Genomic DNA, 18,906 nt, shown 5'->3' on the forward strand with positions numbered 1-18,906 from the left:
CTCTAGCAAGTGGGAATACATGGCTTCTCCCCAGCAACACCTGGGGGCCGACATTTCGAGAATCCCGTCTTAGCAAACTGCTTTTAAGACTTGGCCCAGTGCCTTCAGCAGCCGCCTTGGGAGACGAGATTTCTGGAGACCAGAGTCCTGGAGACATTTGACCCAATCTCCTCGGCTCCATTGCGCTGGCTTAGTCATTTCCGCCCCCTGGAGGCTGGGATGTACTTTGAGTCTGCTTCCTGTTCTGCTCACAGGGTCAGTACTGGAGCCAGCCAACCCAATCAAGGGTCACCCGAAGCCAGAGCGTGGCGGGCACCAGCCAGGGCTTTCCCCTCCAGGAGGGGCCGTGAGTTCTTCTAGTAATCATTTGCATGACTTATGGAGATGCTGTTCACGACACCTTCCCCAGGAGGAAAGCAGCAAACCGGGTAACTGCATTAACTTCCCAGATGAACCCCAGATGGCTGCGTGCACAGTCTCTGAGAGTGCAGACCAGACCGCAGGCCGGAGGGCCCCCCCAGGAGCGACTGATGGAAACGGTAGAGCCATCGGCAGAGCCTCTGCCATCCTTTAGCTCCCTCCCGTGTCCCACAGATGCACCAGGCACGCTTGCGCAGCTGGCAAGCATTCAGAAAGTCATGGCTGTGGGTACTGAGCACCTCCTGCCATCAGACATCGCCTGGGTATGTGACTTCATGGACTCACTTCATTTTCATAGCAACACACGAAGGATGGCATTGCTCTGTTTTAAAAATAAGGAAAGTGAGTTCAGAGAAGCTAAGTAACTTTCCAAGGCCAACGAGCAAGAAACTGGCTGAAGGCCAGGCGCGGTGGCTCAAGCCTGTAATCCCAGCACTTTGGGAGGCCGAGGCGGGTGGATCACGAGGTCAACAGATCAAGACCATCCTGGTCAACATGGTGAAACCCCGTCTCTACTAAAAAAAAAATTAGCTGGGCATGGTGGTGTGTGCCTGTAGTCCCAGCTACTCAGGAGGCTGAGGCAGGAGAATTGCCTGAACCCAGGAGGCGGAGGTTGCGGTGAGCCGAGATCGCACCATTGCACTCCAGCCTGGGTAACAAGAGCAAAACTCTATCTCAAAAAAAACAAAAAAAAAAAACAAAACACAAAACAAAAACAAAAGAAAGTGGCTGAGCCAGGGTTTGCCCCCAGGGGCCGTGTTCTTCCCATCTTCTTTCATAAAGGTCAAGGCAAATAAATTCTCAAAAAAAAAAAAAAGGAGAAGATGTTAAAAGCTGGAAGTAGAGCCTCCATTTCCAACATCCACACGCAAAGATCTGCCTGAAGAATTGTCTTTTGTGTTCTGAAGTCTGGGAGGCAGGGACTGTCAAACCCAGAGGGGAAGTTCACTCATGGAGCTTCTGTGAGGTCCCAAGTCCTTTCTGGGAAAGACATGAGAGGAATCCAGCCCTGACATTTGCCATGATCAGTGACTCTGCAGAGTAGGGCCTCCCAGGACGTCCACCACTCACCCTAAGAGTGAACAGCGGATACGCTGCTCCTTCAAATCCCACACTGGTGATGGCCCATCTGGGAGCCTGAGTCATGCCGTGATGCTGGGAGGTGACGGGCAGCATCAGAAGCAAGGCCTGCCAGCCTGCTTCGGGCCAACCAGGCCTGCCAAGAGTCTGCCCTGGGCAACCTGGATGACGCATCCTTCGAGTCTGTGCCCACGCCAGGCAGGTGAAGGAATGTGACCCAGATGGCTGCCCTGCCTCTGCTAGGTGGCTCGGTGAGGCCTCCCTTGGGAATGCCCAGGAGCAAGGTGACTTGACATTTTTGCCTTTACCCAAAGCTGAGACCAACTTTATGAATGAAAATATTTAACCTCGGTTCTTTTTTTGTAGAGGCAGGGTCTCACTGTGTTGCCCAGGCTGGTTTTGAACTCCTGGGCTCAAGAGAGCTTCCTGCCCCCTGTTTTAAATATATTTCCAAGTAGGCAGTTGCCTAAATTGCATATTTTCTATAACTCCAAAGAATGCTGATCCCCTGCCTATGCTCTGATAACCAAAATCACACTGTCAGAAGAATTTACCTCCAGATGGGTTCCTGGGCCAGGCTCCTGTAATCCCAGCACTTTGGACGGAGGCCGAGGCAGGAGGATGACCTGAGCTCAGGTGATCAAGACCAGCCTGGGTAACAAAGTGAGACTCCTTCTCTACAAAAAAAAAGTAAAAATCAGCCAGGTGTGGTGGCTCATGCCTGCGGTCCCAGCTACATAGGAGGCTGAGGCAGGAGGATCATTTGAGCCCAAGGGGTCGAGGCTGCAGCAAGCCATGTTTGCACCATTGCACTCTAGCCTGGGCCACAGAGCAAAGACCTCATGAAAAAAAAAAACATGTGTCCACATGTAGAAGTTGAGTTTGTAGGGATGTGTCAGGTGGCAGCGGGCGCCTGGAGGGAGGGCACGCTGAGGAAGAGAGATGACTGCTGGAGTGAGATGACCCCTCCCCACGCTGAGGGTCTCAGTGGATGTCAGTGCAGGTGCCAGCGCAGGCGCCAGCTGGGGGTGGCCACAGGAGAGCCTTGTGGCTGGGACAGCCCCTGGGCTGCAGGATGGGAGCTGCTCCTAGCTTCTCAGAACCTGGGGGATCTGCTTCTGCAGCTCCAACGGTTTGGCCATTCCCAGCACTGACTCTGGAATAAGACTTGATCTATAGGCAGCTCCACTAGAAAAGAGAGGGGGGAACTAGAGGGGTCCCCCCTTCCCCAACACAGGACACAGAGGAGCTGCTCTTATTCCCAGCAGGGCAAGACACATTCCTTGTAATTAGTGCTTTGCCTGTGTTCTGGACCTCGGTTTTCCTTTCTGCTATTGTTTTTATTAAACACAGTGAGTAGAATCAACTAAATATCTACAGGGATATTTAGTATCTTTAAGAGTTGAAGGAAATCCTATTAAAGGGCTTTTAGAAACAACCCAGGAGTATGTATTTACACATAACTAAATACTAATTACAAATAATTATTTATCTATTCCAGTGGTTCCCCAAATACTGCAATAAAGACAAAGAACAATTTTGCTACTTCGGGAAACACTCATGCTCTGTCTGCCTAGCACTTTGTAAGAAATCCTATAACAAGTAAGAGGCAGGAATTATCACCCCCATCATGCGAATGAGGGCTGGAAGCTTAGGCGCTGAGCGGCTCGAAGGGGCAACAACAATGTGGGTGGGGTTAGGGTCAGAGGCGGAGCTAGACCTGGAGGCCAGGTGTCTGCTGCATGGCCCCTCGTGCCGCACTGAGCAGCAAGTCTCCACGGCGCCCCGTGGAATTAGAGGAGAACAGCTCGTTGACACAGGTTACTGCAATGCGTCACTTCCCCTGATTTTGATGGGTCATCATCTCCTCAAGCTGCTCAGAGCGTGGAACTGGGACTGCACCTGTGAGCACATGAAGTCATTGTGTGTATTCTCTTGGTGTGTCATTTCCCCATGGAGTCACCTTCGGGAGCTCTGCCAGCTCCTGCTCACAGGGCCCAAGGGAGGCATGGGCCCTGCAGAGTGGGCAGTTACCACACTGGGGGCATCCATGCTGCCTGCAAGTCCAGCCCCTTCCCCAGCTTGTTCTCCCATCCAGTCGGCTAAGGGGGCAACAAAGAGGAAGCCAGGGACCCTCAGGAAGGAAGAGGCCCAGCTCCTCCTGCAGGCTTTCCTCTTGTTAGTATTATGGCAAAAACTGTGATGGCATTTACACCAACCTATAGTAGCACCAGGTGACAGGGAGAGGGACACTGGTGGGTCCCAGTGGGAGAGAAGAGAGCCCGCAGGCCCTTCTCCTTCTGTCTGGGAAGTGCATCATGGCCTTCCTTGCACGTGGGTGAGGCGCGGCCATCCTCGTGATCCTCACAACTGTGTGTGAACCAACTACCTCTGTGTCCAGCAAGGGATGGGGACCGTCCTCCCCCCATCTCAGGGCACTGCATGGAATCACAAAAGCAGCCTTTCAAATGCATGGCTGGGCTTGATTTTAAAAGGAGAGACTCCAGTCTCTCCCCACAAACCCAGGAAAAGGGTGGTCAGGTTAGGCATGCTGGGTCCCTGATGCTCTGAAACAGGGCAGCTTGGTGGCCTTGTTGGTGGCCTTCTGTCACCGAGGAGCAGGGGGTCTGGAGAAAGGAAAATCGCAGAAAAAGAAAACTGAAGGCCAGAACACAGGCTGGTGCTGAGCCACAGGACGCAAGCCCTGCACATCGAACAGGGCCCTTCGAAAGGGAACTGGAGAACAAATGTTCCGAGACTAGAAGGTGACGTCAGGGAAGCTGAGTGACCTCAGAAATCCAGGCAAACACTCCGAGAAAGGAGGGCATCTTAGCTCAGGCCACTATAACACAATACCAGCCCGGTGGCTGGGAAAAAGCATTCATTTCTCACACCCTGGAGGCTGGAAGTCTGAGATCAGGGTGCCAGCAGGGTCAGGTTCCGGTGAGGGGTTGCTGACTGCTGCCTTCTCATTTCTCCACATGGAGGGAAGAGAGGGAGGGAGCTCTCTGGGGTCTCCTTTGCAAGGGCACTAATCTCATTCATGGGGGCTCTGCCCTCATGACCTCAGTCACCTCCCAAAGGCTCCATCTCTTAACATCATCACATTGGAGGTGAGGACCTAACGTGAATTTTGGGGAAACACGAAGGGTCCTTCCACTGCAGGGCATGTCAGGGTGGGAACGGTCAGGGCACCTGGCAGAAGACCATCTGCAGGGCAAGGTCCTTAGTCTGCGCCTGCTGACTCCTCACCTACGCTGCTTCAAGAAACATAGATTCCAGGGAAAGTCCTCAGAAGCAGCGAGGAGCCGCGTTAAGGCACCCACATCTCAGCCAGTGTGATGGACCCTGGGCTGTCAATCAGTGACTGACGAAAGACCCTTTAAAAGGAACTGAAAACATAAAAAAAGAAATTAGATGCTGCCACATTTGATTTTAGCTCTCATAAAAGTGGTATGAGGTGGATGAAACAGACGTTATTATATCACTGTTCCGCAGGTGAGGAATCCAAAGTCCTTATCAAAGACCCCCCATTTATTATGAATTCAGCTGGGGCTGACGCAGCGTGTTGTGGCTTGGGCACCAAACAGACAACCCCTTTGCTAGCTGAGAGCACGCCTCTGTGAAGACGTGACTGCTAAGCAGCGAAGCCTTGGTCCCGAAGGCATTTTTCTAAGACATCGGTTCCATCAGATGTGTCTTTGGGAATCATTTCATATTCAGCCCAAGTGTTAGAAAGGGCCGGTTGGCACTATGTGCCCCAATAATAAATCTGGGCATGCTCACGTTCATCAGGGCTGCTCCGAAGCGAGAAGCCAAAGTACCCAAGCCCGGCCTCCATGTGGGGCCCAAGGTGACTGAAGAGTTTGTGCATCAGCACTTGTTCAGATGCGACAATCCACGATTCTTGGGGAGAATGTGGTCTTCTTTAAAAAAAACTATTCTGTCTTTTTAAAAAATTCATCTACGTGGGCACGGTGGGTCACGCCTGTAATCCCAGCACTTTGGGAGGCTGAGGCGGGCAGATCACCTGAGGTTAGGAGTTCAAAACCAGCCTGACCAACATGGAGAAACCCATCTCTACTAACAATACAAACTTAGCCGGGTCTGGTGGTGCACACCTGTAATCCCAGCTACTCGGGAGGCTGAGACAGGAGAATCACTTGAACCCAGGAGGTGGAGGTTGCAGTGAGCCGAGATCATACCATTGTACTCCAGCCTGTGCAAGAGAGTGAAACTCCATCTCAGAAAAAAAAAAAGACCTAACAAATTATGCAGAATTGAAGGAGCAACTGAGCAAAGTTCCCTTGTTAATAGAAGTGTGTTCAGTGTGCGAATGTGTCCTTCGGAGACTGGGCCAACGTGTGGCCATTGCACTGTTCATGCTACGGTCCCTGCACCCTTCTGCCTCGGGGCAGCCCTCCATCTGCCAGCCACAGCGCACGAAGGCCTCCTGGACAGAGAGTGTCCAGTACGATGGACACAGTGGACACAGAAAATGCTTCTTTTCTCTCGAAATCTCTCCAGGAGGGCTTCCTGGTGATCCAGATAGTCACCTCCACCACCAGAGCCTCCTCCCCATCAAACGACGGAGAGAAAACATGGAGATGCTTCCTGCTTGCAGGCTTATAAGATTCAAAGCTTCCAGTGAGAAGCAGAGACAAAAGGAGTGTCCTTCTGTGTTGGGGAGAGCTGGACTGGCCACTGCTGAAGCCATGGATGAGCATCCCCTGTAGGAGCTGTCACAGGGTGCCACAATAGGGTCTGTCCTGGGGCCTGCTGACCGTGGCAGAGCTGCCGCTCCTGCTGGTCTGTCCCTGGTGTTTAACGAGCCCATTTTGAGATGATGGAGGGAAAGGGGGTGCAGGCAAAAGAAAGACTGTCCAATGTGTCAGGAGGCATCCCCGCTTTCCTCCAGTCACTTGGGACCAGCTGCAAGAAAGTCCCTAACACACCGTGGCTTTATTATTAACAGATGCCAAAAGCATACTTCCCAGACCTGTGCTGGAGGTGGTGACCCAGAGGCAGCAGGGCACTACAGCTCTTTCCTCTGGGGCAGAAAGCAGGGTGTGTGGGAAGTTCGAGGACAGCAGCGGGGCGGCAGAGATCAGCAACATTCTTGATGGCAGACAGTGGCAGGAGGGGCGTGGGGAGTGGGCGAGTCCACGAGTCCAGTGACGCTGCCGCTGCATCCGATGCTGGATCTCGCCCCATTGCAGCATGAGCTGCAGCACCTCGAGGAGGGCATGTTCCAGGTATTTCTGTTTGGTGGAGTTCTTGATGATGCTGTGCCCAGACACCTGGGAGTCAACGGCAAGGCGGCACCTGAGCTGCTTCTGGATGCAGCTCACCTGTCCTGGTCCTCCTGGCTGGTGAAGCCCTCCGCTCCCGACAGGATGCCGAACAAGGCCACATCCAATGTGGACACGTGGAAGAGCTGCAGGGCCTCCTCCACAACTGCCTCCATGGCGAAAGGCTGCAGCTTCATCTTGCTGAGGGCCTCAGCAATGCGCACAATGATGGGGATGCTGGAGCGGTGGTCACTGTCCCTCTCGTGCTGATGGGCCCCACTCCACATGGTGATGTCCTGGTTTCTCAGCTTCTCTGAGGCCTCTGCTGACAGCTGGGGGCCACATTTCACTAGCAAGAGGCAATAAACTTCTTCAGCTTGGCCAGGTTGATCTCACCCTCCTTGGCCTGTGTTTGCATCAGGGCACTTACGTGCAGAGTGAGAACATGCTTGGCCAGCATCACGTCCCCCTCCTCACTGTGCTCATCTTCACAGTGAAGGTCATGTTGAAGCATGACAAGATGGCGGGCATGAAGTCAGTGTTGTCCTTCTGCTTTGTCTCATCCCAGCAGCCAAATACTGAGTTGGCAGCAGCCAGGACGGAGCAGTGGGAGTTCAGGGTGGTGGTGATCCCAGCTTTGGCAGTGGAGATGGTCTGCTGCTCCGTGGCTTCGTGGATGGCCACTCGGTCATCTTCCTGCATCTTGTCAAACTTGTCAATACAGACGACCCCACTACTGGCCACGACAATGGCTCCATCCTCCGTGATGAAATTCCCGGGCGAAGGGTCCCTCATCTCTGAGGCTGTCAGTCCGGCCGCACTGCGCCTTTCCCAGACGCGTATACCCCAATGGGAGAACAGTTCTCCACAGACTTCAGAAGCTGAGACTTGGCTGTCCCAGGGTCCCCTGGCATCAGCAGGTTGATATCTCCTCAGCAAGTAAGTCCATCATAGAGCCCCTTCAGGACCCTTCAAAGAGCGGGCAGGCAATGGCCTTCTTCGTGTCCGTGCCTCCAAAGACGGAGGGGGTGATGCTCTTGGAGATGACCTCATTGACATTGGGGAGAGCGGCCAGGCAGTGGAACTCCTCCTCCTGTGGGCTCACGGCCCCGGCAAAGCTGCAGCCACTGCCATCTGTGTCCACCTGGATACCCAGGACACGGATGTAGGAGTTTTGGATGCCCACGCCCACCCCGTCACGGCCCCTGCTGGAAGTCAGGCCAAACTTCTTGATGGAGTAGATGCCCATGATGGTAACCCTGTTCCCGGGGACAACCTTGTCACACAGGTACCTGTCACAGTAGAGCTGCATGTGTCTGGGCATCTCACCGTGAGGGACTGCATCAGGCAGCTCCTGCAGCTTCACATTTGCGTTTGTCAGGCATGATGAAGTAAGGGTCCGGTGGGCACCCAGGGCACCCACCTGATCTGTGCTGCACTTCCTGGGTGGGGCAGAGCCATCCAGGCCAGGGTGCATGGCAGTGTTGGTGAGGGTGCTACAGCAGCTGCAGCCCTGGATAGAGATGCAGTGAGCTTGGCACAGACCGCCGAGGCTGCAGTGATGATGCTGGGGATCTTCACCATCTGCCTCACATAGTTGTCATTTTGTGACAACTTTTTATTGTCAAACATCTTTTTTTTTTTTTTGAGACGGAGTTTCGCTCTTGTTACCCAGGCTGGAGTGCAATGGCGCGATCTCGGCTCACCGCAACCTCCGCCTCCTGGGTTCAGGCAATTCTCCTGCCTCAGCCTCCTGAGTAGCTGGGATTACAGGCACGCGCCACCATGCCCAGCTAATTTTTTGTATTTCGAGTAGAGATGGGGTTTCACCATGTTGACCAGGATGGTCTCGATCTCTTGACCTTGTGATCCACCCGCCTCAGCCTCCCAAAGTGCTGGGATTACAGGCGTGAGCCACCACGCCCGGCCTATTGTCAAACATTTTTGTCATGCCAGCCTTGACATGAGCAGGGAGGCTCCAAAGTCCACCAGCGGATGCGTGAGCAGACAGAATGCAGTCTCTCCATGTGATGGGACATTATTCAGCCATGAAAAGGAATCAAGCAGTGACCCAGGCTATAATACCGTGAAAACACGACGTTGTGTGAAGGTAGCTGTGCACAAATGCCACACATGCATGATTCCATTTAATACGTGAGTGGCAGGGGCAGAAAGAAGGTGGGTGGTTACTGGGGCTGGGGGTGGGCCGAGAGGGAGGGACTGCTGATGAGCGCAGCGTTTCTGTTCCAAAGATGAAAATGTTCTGGGGGACTAGACGGGTGACAGATGGACGCATTCTGAGTGTGCTGGATACCATCAAATGACAAACTTTAAAAGGGTGGTAATGGTACATTTTATGTTATGTGCATCTTACCACCATTTAAAACAGAGCTTGGCCAGCTGTTTAACAAACAACTCTGTGCGGCTTTGGTTAGGGCGGGATGTGCTGGTTTGCTCACTTTTGTGGTCACCGTTTTGGCAAGTATTTGTTGAACAGCTGCTGTATGTCAGGTGCTGGGTTAGGTGCTGGGGTTTAGTGATGCGCTAAATCAATTCTCAGGAGACAGAGGGACAGTTCCACAGGTAACTGTGTTTCCACAGGTAAGTGCATGGGTGGCAGGGCAGCCATACGGCTGGGGAGTCCAAGGAAAGCCGTGTGATGCCACTGGAGGGTGGGCAGGGGTTCAGGCAGGACTGTGATGAGCTTGTGGGTTTTGTTTCTACAGCAAAAGGAGTAGCTGACTTGGCAGAGAAGAGATGAGATCGTATTTGCACTTGACCAAGATGGCCCCGGGAGACAGTAGGGGGAGGAGGTGGGTGACAGGGGAGGCTCACCTGGGATGGTGAGCCAGCCTCTCCACAATGCACTTACAGGGGTGGTGGGTGGGGTTGGGCTGTAGGTGGTGCCATGCAGGGGTCTCCCTTAGGCAGCCTGGTGGGTGTGTGGGGCAGGACCTATGAGGAGGGGCCACCCCAGCAAGGATAAAGTGATGCCCGTGGGAGTGTCACAATGGTTTGAGATGCAAGAAGAAATGAAGGAGAGGACCATGGAAGGGGCTAAGAAATTCTAAAGGCAAGAAACAGTAGAGAAGAGAAAGGATTCCATGGTGGGGGTCGCAGGGACCTAGTGCCGAGCCGGTGCTAGTTGCCCACCCCATGGGCACGTGTTATAAAGCAGCACCGTGCAACAGAATGGCCAAGCTCCCAAACACAACAGACTAGAAACTGATGCCTGGGGGTGAATTACTGCCTGATAGACTGAACGTCACAAAACACGCTGGGAAAGGACATAATCAGTCAATTTGGGGACAGAATTATCAAATGGGAAGAGACTAACGAGCTCAGCCAGCGGGGACCACCGTGCAGTTGTATAGGTGAGGAGGGGAGGCTGGGCACCTTCCCAGCATGTGGGTTGCCCCCATCCCTCCTCCAGGGCTCAGGGCTCTGAGAGGACATGGCTTTGCCTCTTCCACCATAGGGTGGGAGCCAGTCCTGCTGCAAAGAGCTGCCGTAGGACTGGGGGTAATGCATGTGCACAGACTTGGATGGCGCCTGGCCCACAGCGGGCGCTCCACATAGCATGGGAGTAATGGCAGTTCTTACACAGAGCCAAGAATAGGAAGAATTCATTTAGCATGCCAAGTGTATTAACTTCAGAAGAATAAGGAGCAAAAACAAACTTTGGGTTTTGTTCCTACAGCAAAAGAAAGGAGTGGCTGACTTGGCAGAGAAGAGAGATCAGATTTGCACTTGACCAGGATGGCCCCAGGAGACAGGAGAGGGAGGAGGTGGGTGACCCTGGGAGCTCATCCGGATGGTGAGCCAGCCCCTCCACTGTTTAATTTAAACAACATTAAAAAGGAGTCAAAGGGAGAACAGAGGACTCTGCCCCTGGCTGGAGATGCTTCTTTTTGTTAAGTACGAGTGAAGACAGTGTAGAGTCATTCTTTTTTTTTTTTTTTTTTTTTGAGACGCAGTTTCGCTCTTGTTACCCAGGCTAGAGTGCAATGGCGTGATCTCGGCTCACTGCAACCTCCGCCTCCTGGGTTCAGGCAATTCTCCTGCCTCAGCCTCCTGAGTAGCTGGGATTACAGGCACGCGCCACCATGCCCAGCTAACTTTTTGTATTTTGAGTAGAGACAGGGTTTCACCTTGTTGTCAAGATGGTCTCAATCTCTTGACCTTGTGATCCACCCGCCTCGGCCTCCCAAAGTGCTGGGATTACAGGCTTGAGCCACCGCGCCCGGCCCGAGTCATTCTTGTATTCCCTCATGCAGCTCATCTGGACTGAGTGCCCACTGTGTTAGAGAGGCCATGTATAAGCACCACTTTAAATGTTTATTCAGCAAGGAAGACATTTCTGCCTCTGGCTTCTCCATCCAGGTCTCAGAATCACCACCTCTCACACGCACTTCCAGGAATCATCTCAAACCAGCCTCCTTTTCTCTAACCCCAGTCCCATCCCATCCAACCCATCAGAAACCAAACCCCACCAGCCCCGTCTCTCTGATCAAACTGCAGCTTCTTTCTTCTTCCCCACTGGGCTCCATTTGCTGGCTCTCCAGCTGGAACCTTCTCGTCCACACCACCCCACATCCACCTGCCAGGACTTTGAAACAGACCTGGCTGTGGCTCCCCAGGTGCTTCCAAGCTGTGTGACCTTGGGCATATTATCTCAGCTTCCTAGTGTTCATCTTCCCCATCGATAAGTCAGGCATGAGGCTGCCTAGCTCACGGTACTATGGGAGGATGGAAGATCACAGCAGCACACATGAAGCTCCTGTGTGGTGCCCAACACAGGTGAGAGGGCAGGTAAGGTTCCCGGGACCCACCTCACCCAAGTGTCGCCCATGGCTCCTCAGGAATAATTCCTGGCACTGGGGCTTCCCTGTGTTCCCTCCACATACACACTTAGTCAACTTTCATTCCGCATCCCCCCAGACCCGTCCCCTGGGTCCTTGGCCAGTGCCCTTTGCCACGTATTATCTAGATAATTTTTATTTTGGTGCTGCAAAGAAAAATTAGTACTGGAACAAAGGATCTCTCAGCAAAGCAATTCTTTTTACTTCCTGCAGAAAGGGTACTCCCACTAGCAGTCTTGCCATGAGAGTACAAAGAACAAAGGAAAGCAGACATATTAATCCCTTACACGTTTGGGGTTGTCCTTACTGCTGTGTTTGATCTCCATTGGCTGGAGCCAGACCTCACAATCTAAACTAAAACCCGGTTGGCTAATAACTTAAAACTTTTCTAAACATGTAAAAGCAATGGAGAGCAAAAAGAAGGAAGTCCAAATAAGGAAGGGGTATAGGCCGTGAGCTGGGACATGCCTCTGAGCATGTCCAGCACAGGTATCTTGGTTAACATACAAGAACAGAGAATGTACTATGTACCTGTAAGCATGTCTAACAGCTACACAGGATAGAGCTTCTAGCAAGAAGGCAAGAAGGCTTTTAAATAAAGTTCAAAACAAACTATTATTTCTTACACTTATGAATTTTTCTTAAACGAAAGGAAACTTTGAAGAGGATTTTTTTTTTGAGAGAAGGAAAGAAAAAAAATAAGTAAAGGAGAGGAAGAAAGGAAGAGAAAGAGGGAGGGTGAACGGAAATATTGCTTTATTCTGAAAAAAAAAGGATATTAATAATGGCCAATCAAAGTTTCATTTAAACCTATGAGTAGGTGTGATGTGGTATTGACAAGAATGTATATTTTGTGTATTTGAAGTGGAGGGCTCTATAAATATTTATTAAGTTTACTTGTTCCGGATCTGAGTTCGAGTCCTTGATATCCTTATTGATTTTCTGTCTCATGGAGTCTAAGTCTCTATGTACCTGGCACATAGTCGTTAGATTCACCAGGATTGAAACGAAGGAGAAAATACTAAGGGCAGCCAGAGAGAAAGGTCAGGTTACCCACAAAGGCAAGCCTTCGAAGAGGAACTCTTCTACTTCCCGCACTGCAGTTTCCCTTTCCTCGGGCTTCATCCTGCTGAGGACGCTACTGACCTGGCTGCCTGCAGTGCCCTGCGCAGTGCACTGCACACCCACCCCTGCTGCTTCCCGAGCCCTCCTTAGGTGCTGTCCACAGACACCTCTTCTATCCCGCGGAACGTCACGGGGACCTGGATTGCGATTTAACATTTCATGTGTGTGCCTACCACCCAGGCTGCACTCAGTTCCTTCAGGACTGGGACCGGGAAATCCTTTGAATTCCTCCTCAAAAATCTGCAGGTTTTTCAGAAACATCTCTTGATTTCAGTTAGAGGTTTGTAGCTCAAGCGCCGACGTTAAGTTGGGTCCAGGGCTGCTGTTTGCAAGATGTGCTTCCTAATCCAGGTGTGCACAGCCCCGGCAGCAGCCAGGCCCCCGTTGCTGGCTAGGGCTGCCCTGCCCCTCCCCTCTCAGGATCAGTTCTCCCACAGAGGCCAGGTGTCTTTCTGGGGTGCAGAAGTGACCACTCACTCCCTGGCTTTGAGGCTTCAGGAGATCACAGGGAAGAGCTCAAACCCCTCAGCCTGGAAAATAATGCCTGGCTTCCCTTCTCTGATTATCCCTCTAACCCCTGTACCCCTGACCCTTCCCGGCACATCCAGCCTCCTGTGGGGCCTCCTTGAATCCCAGCCTGCCCAGCCGTTGGCATCACCCCTGCTGTTTACTGCCTGCAGATCCCCCCTCCCCACTGAAAATCTCTCTCCTCCCTCCAAGAATCAGATCACGGTCACCCTTGGCAGAGAAGAGATGAGATCATATTTACACTTGACCAAGATGGCCCCGGGAGACAGTCGGGGGAGGAGGTGGGTGACAGGGGAGGCTCACCTGGGCCGGTGAGCCAGGCCCCTCCACAATGCACTTACAGGGGGTGGCGGTGGGGGTGGGCTGTAGATGGTGCCATGCAGGGTGAAATGATCTGTAGGCAGAATGAGCAGTGTGAGAACAGACTCACCTGTACACACCCAAAGAGCAGGCTCAGAGGCCCAGAGTGAGACTTACTTATTTATTTTGACTGAAATGGAGTCTTGCTCTGTCGCCCAGGCTGGAGTCCAGTGGCGCGATCTCGGCTCACGGCAACCTCCGTCCCCTGGGTTCAAGTGATTCTCGTGCCTTAGCCTCCAGAATAGCTGGGATTACAGGCCCACGCCATGCCCCGCTATTTTTTTTTTTTTTTTGCATTTTTAGTAGAAACAAGATTTCGACATGTTGGCCAGGCTGGTCTCAAAGTCCTGACCTCAGGTGAGCTGCCTGCCTCAGCCTCCCAAAGTGCTGGGGTTACAGGCACGAGCCACCGTGCCCGGCTGAGAGTGAGACTTTCTATGGCGGTCTTGCAAAATCGGATGTCCCAGGGGCAGGCACACCCAGCACGGTTTTAACAAGCATTTGTCCCAGAGAGCGCAGGTCCCTCCCCTGCTTCCTCATAGGCTGAGTACTGTGGCGTCACAACCTTCCCAGACCACACCTGTTGGTTGCTGGGGAGGGGCTTTAGGTGTGGGGTTTTTTGGGGGGTTGTTTTACTGCTTTCTGTTGCAGCCCACAATGCATTGCAATCCTGGTCAGCTCAGGAGCTCTTCAAGTATTTGACTTATGACCTAAGCAGCCCGGCAGGCTGATAGAACAGACTAAGTGAGCTATTTTGCAGGCTAGTAAACGTTCATCTTAGACTAAACTTCTTTGGTTTAGGTGAGGAAAACTAAGGGCGGGGGCAGCCAACAAGCAGGCGTTGACGATCAAGCAGGGGCCTCGTGTATCCTGTTTCTTCTGTAGTTTGCCGGCCTAAGCCGATTCGAGGCACTTTCTCCTGGGAACGGGCCACTGTGGACATTACTTCCTTCAGCAGGAAGTGCCACGTTTGGATTAGGACCCCTGACTCCAGGTCCGACTGTTTGACTTCAAATTCTGGCTGCTGTGACTTTAGGCAAATCATTTCGCCTCTCTGCCCCTCGGTTCCCTCATCTGTAACATGGGGGGAATGAGCGTGCCCACTTCTTACAGTCTCTATGAGGACCGGATAACTAATCAGCACATGTGCAAGCATCGGGCCTGGCACCAGGACGTTGTTTCTCACACACCTGGGAAGGTGCTTCACGTGCCCGAACACGCTGAGGGTCAGACGGACCCCACACCTCAGCCAGCCGACCCTAACTTCCCAGGCCGTGTGGAGAGTCATTGCTCAGGGTCTTTTCTGGAAGTCGAGCCTCTTCTCCAATAAGTCAGTTTTCCTTTTTAACTTAGACTTTGGCCATGAGGTACTTGATGTTCTTCCAGCCTCTATCTGCCACTTTGATCAGCATCAGCAGAACTGACAAAGAATTTCTCTTTGTCGAGAAATACACGTTGGCGTTGGACGAGGCATGGGAAAGGTGAAGAGAGCTTGCTGGGAAGGACGTGGTCCCTAGTCCTGTTCTTTAGGGGGCCAGGGGCTGCGGAGCTGAACGCCTCATGCACGCGGCTCCATCGCCCGCAAGTGCATCAGGACCCCGCTTGCTAAGCCATGATCATTTCCTGGGTTATCAATCTGGACGCTGCAGCCGCAAAGAACAGGAGGCTGTTTGATTTTGCTCACACGTTCATGCCTTCGTTCACTCGCCATTCCTTGGAGCGCAGCCAGCAGCCACGGGCGCAGGTGCAGTCCCTGTTGTGGGCCACGCCTGAGAAGAACTGCAATCCTTGCCTCTTGTTGGAGGCTTTAGGCCCCACTTCATGTCCTCCTGACCCACCTTTCTGCCTCAGCCCTGCCCTGGCACCCAGCAGTGCCCAGGTGGGGCCTGGCAGCCCTGTGCCTCCACAGCCCCAGGTACATCCTGCTTCCTGCTTCGGGTTTCCCTACTGCCCCTGCGTGGGACTGGTGTCACCATTCTAGGGCACAGGTAGATCTTAAAATGATGAAACACTAATTCCCCTGGGCCAGCCTTGATCAGTGAGTGACAGGACATGAAGGACGAAGGACAAACACTTGTCGCTTGTATCTCCCTTCTCAGAGGCATCTCCGTGGGTCCCCAGGGTCCCCAGAGGAGGCAGCAGTGAGTCCCCCTCCCTTCTCAGAGGCTTCTCCGTGGGTCCCCAGCAGGAGGCAGCAGTGAGTCCCCCTCCCTTCTCAGAGGCATCTCCGTGGGTCCCCAGGGTCCCCAGAGGAGGCAGCAGTGAGTCCCCCTCCCTTCTCAGAGGCTTCTCCGTGGGTCCCCAGCAGGAGGCAGCAGTGAGTCCCCCTCCCTTCTCAGAGGCTTCTCCGTGGGTCCCCACGGTCCCCACGGTCCCCAGCAGGCAGCAGCAAATCCCCACTGCCCGCAGCCTAATAACCCAGTGCCGGTTCCCTTTTTCCCTGTTTCCCTCCTCCCAGCCCAGACCTGTTCCTGGAATCACTTCCCAAAACTCACCACTAGGCTGCAAGCTCTTATGTGAGGAAAATGGCAATGGCAGTCACAGGGAGCTCACAGTCCAGGGAGATGGAGCCAGGCACCCAGGAACTATCTCAGCCCACGTGGTGAGGGCCATGAATCATTTCCCAGAGCCTGTGTCATGGATGAAAGACAGCCTGGTCCCCTGGGGCAGGTCAGGGGAAGGCTGGACTGGATCTTGAAGAGGAAGTGGTGGAGTGGGGGCGGGGGGAACAAACATTCTAGATTGCAGGGGCAGTGAGTTCAAAGGCCAGGAAATGCCAGGAGGTCAGGCTCCGTGGGGGCTGAGCCCGGTGCTTCTGGAGGCTCTGACCGGACATCCAGCGTGTCTGATTGGACCTGGCTGAGATAAGTTTGGAACTGGTCAAAGCGCAAAGTGGCCTTGGAGAGAGCTGTTTTACTCAGAGGGGATGGGAACCCCTGCCCTGGGATCAAGTAAGGAAGAGCCATCATCAAGTTTGTGTGTCCTTACAGCCTCGCTATCTGGTGTGTGGGCCAGGACAGCAGCTTCCACACCCCCTGGGAGCGTGCTGGAAACGCAGTGTCAGGGCTCACCTGACCTGTAGAACCAAACCTGAATTTTCATAAGAGCCCAGGCTGTTCGAATGCACATTAAAATGTGGAAGTCCTGTCCTAGGGCACTCTGCAGAGGATGCTTTAGACTGGGCTTAGGGCAGGGCAGCAGAGTTCTGTAAGGCAAAGGGCTTTTGGTGAAAGAGGAGAGGAAGACACAGCACTTGCTGGGAACTGTTGAGGGTGAGGCAGGGGGAGGAGCCGGGAGACGCTGCCAGGTCTCATCCATGGGTTGGGTGAGATGTGCTTCATGGGAATGCAGGCTGGGGGAGAAGGGGAGGGGGTCACGGGCTCTGCCGGGGCTGCCATGTTTGAGGTGTCCATGGAGATGGGAAACCAGACACGTTCACCTGGAGCTGATTTTAATGAATCCTTGCTGCCCTTGAGTCCTCACTATTTTCCAAATTTTTACAAACCATCTGCTTAAAGATTAGGTCTAGGACATTCTTAGGGATCACTGTCAACATGACCAGACTGAAGTTTCTGGAATCATCTTGTAGACAGTTGGGATGTTTATGTTTTCCCCTTTCATTTGCAACATAAAGTAAGGTCCCTGCATGAGACCCCAGTAAGCAGCGCCCCTCTCTCCCCCTCACCTGGGTGCTTGAGACGTTGGATACTGGATAAGTTGAATAAGCTGAGTGAAGATTGAGTACTCAGGGAGCAAAGTGTCACTATTTGTCCTGTGAATGTAAGTCGAGGACATGGCCTGAGATCTCCTGGTCAAGTTGGGTTGTGAATCGGGTAGATCCAGGCACCCAAGCATTGGCAGGGCTGACGGGGCCGACTGGCTTTCTGCAGCCATCAGATTCCTAACCATGCCCATCATATATTCTTCCAGAACTTACCAATCAAAAAAAGCCACACCAGTTCCCCAGGAGCAGGGTAGCCCAGGGTCACTGGAGGCTGGAGACGGGTGAATAGAGCCCCTGTCCCGAGGAGACGTGGGGTGGGGGAATGCTTCTCCCCACCTTACCTCGAGGTGAAGGTCGGGTGTGTGGTGGGAAAAGTCGCCACACCTGCAAGCTCTGGCAGCATTTCCTGCAGGTCAACCTGGGCCCGAAGCCCGACCTTAGCAGTGTCCCGGTTCTCTAGTCTCTGCTGCTCTGGTCCCTGCAGGCTGATTTTACCTTGTGCACCTCTGTCTGTACTGAGGAGATAGGAGCAAAGTCAGAATAGAGGATGGAAGTCCTGAGAGCCGAGGATGGCTACCCCCGATCTGCTGCCCCAAGCTTCTGCCCATGAGAAGATGCATGTGCTACTTGCTGGGCACTGGACAGTCCTGGCTGTCTTGCTGGTCCTAGGAGCCTGGATGAGTCTCCATCATCCCTGGAGCCCCGTGGGGCCCTCCTGAGGCAATGGGGGCCCAGCTGCCCTTGGGACTCCTCCAGCTGCCGCTCTCCAGGGTCCTGTCCTCTGCTTCTCTCAGGCCAGTTTGTGTCGCTCCTGCCAAACCCTGCTGCTCTCCGCCACCTCCTGGCTAGAAACGTTCTTGGCCTTTGCCTGTTTTTTAAAAATTCTCTCTCTCTCTCTCTCTCTCTCTCTCTCTCTCTCTCTCTCTTTAAACAGCTTCTGAAATCCCTGAAGCCAACTTTCTCATCTGAAGAAAGACAGTGAATGACATGGAGCTCCTCACCATCTGATGCAGCCATTTGGAACTTGATCTGTGCTTTCAGATTTGCCTAAGAATAACCAAGGTGTTTGTTAAAAATGCAGTTCCCAAGCCGGGCGTGGTGGCTCAAGCCTATAATCCCAGCACTTTGGGAGGCCGAGGCGGGTGGATCATGAGGTCAAGAGATCAAGACCATCCTGGTCAACAAGGTGAAGCCCCGTCTCTACTCAAAATACAAAAAATAGCTGGGTATGGTGGCACGTGCCTGTAATCCCAGCTACTCAGGAGGCTGAGGCAGGAGAATTGCCTGAACCCAGGAGGCGGAGGTTGTGGTGAGCCGAGATCGTGCCATTGCACTCCAGCCTGGTTAACAAGAGCGAAACTCCAACTCAAAAAAAAAAAATAAAAAAATAAAAAAATGCAGTTCCCAGGCCCTCCTGGGGGAGGCAATGGATGGTCTAACAGGGCTGCTCAGTTGAGGGCCCGCTTCCGGCAGCCCAGGCCTGGCCTGGGAGTGGGTTAGGAATGCAGACTCCTGG

At 53.1% G+C, this 18,906-nt stretch overlaps 1 pseudogene; it reads right to left on the reverse strand.

The window, feature by feature from the left end:
• Positions 1 to 6,317: 6,317 nt before the first annotated feature.
• LOC100410307 (DNA replication licensing factor MCM5 pseudogene) lies at positions 6,318 to 8,375 on the reverse strand (annotated as a pseudogene).
• Between the last annotated feature and the right edge of the window lie 10,531 nt (positions 8,376 to 18,906).

This window comes from Callithrix jacchus, chromosome 21, assembly GCF_049354715.1.
Source record: "Callithrix jacchus isolate 240 chromosome 21, calJac240_pri, whole genome shotgun sequence".
Taxonomy (NCBI): Eukaryota; Metazoa; Chordata; class Mammalia; order Primates; family Cebidae; genus Callithrix; species Callithrix jacchus.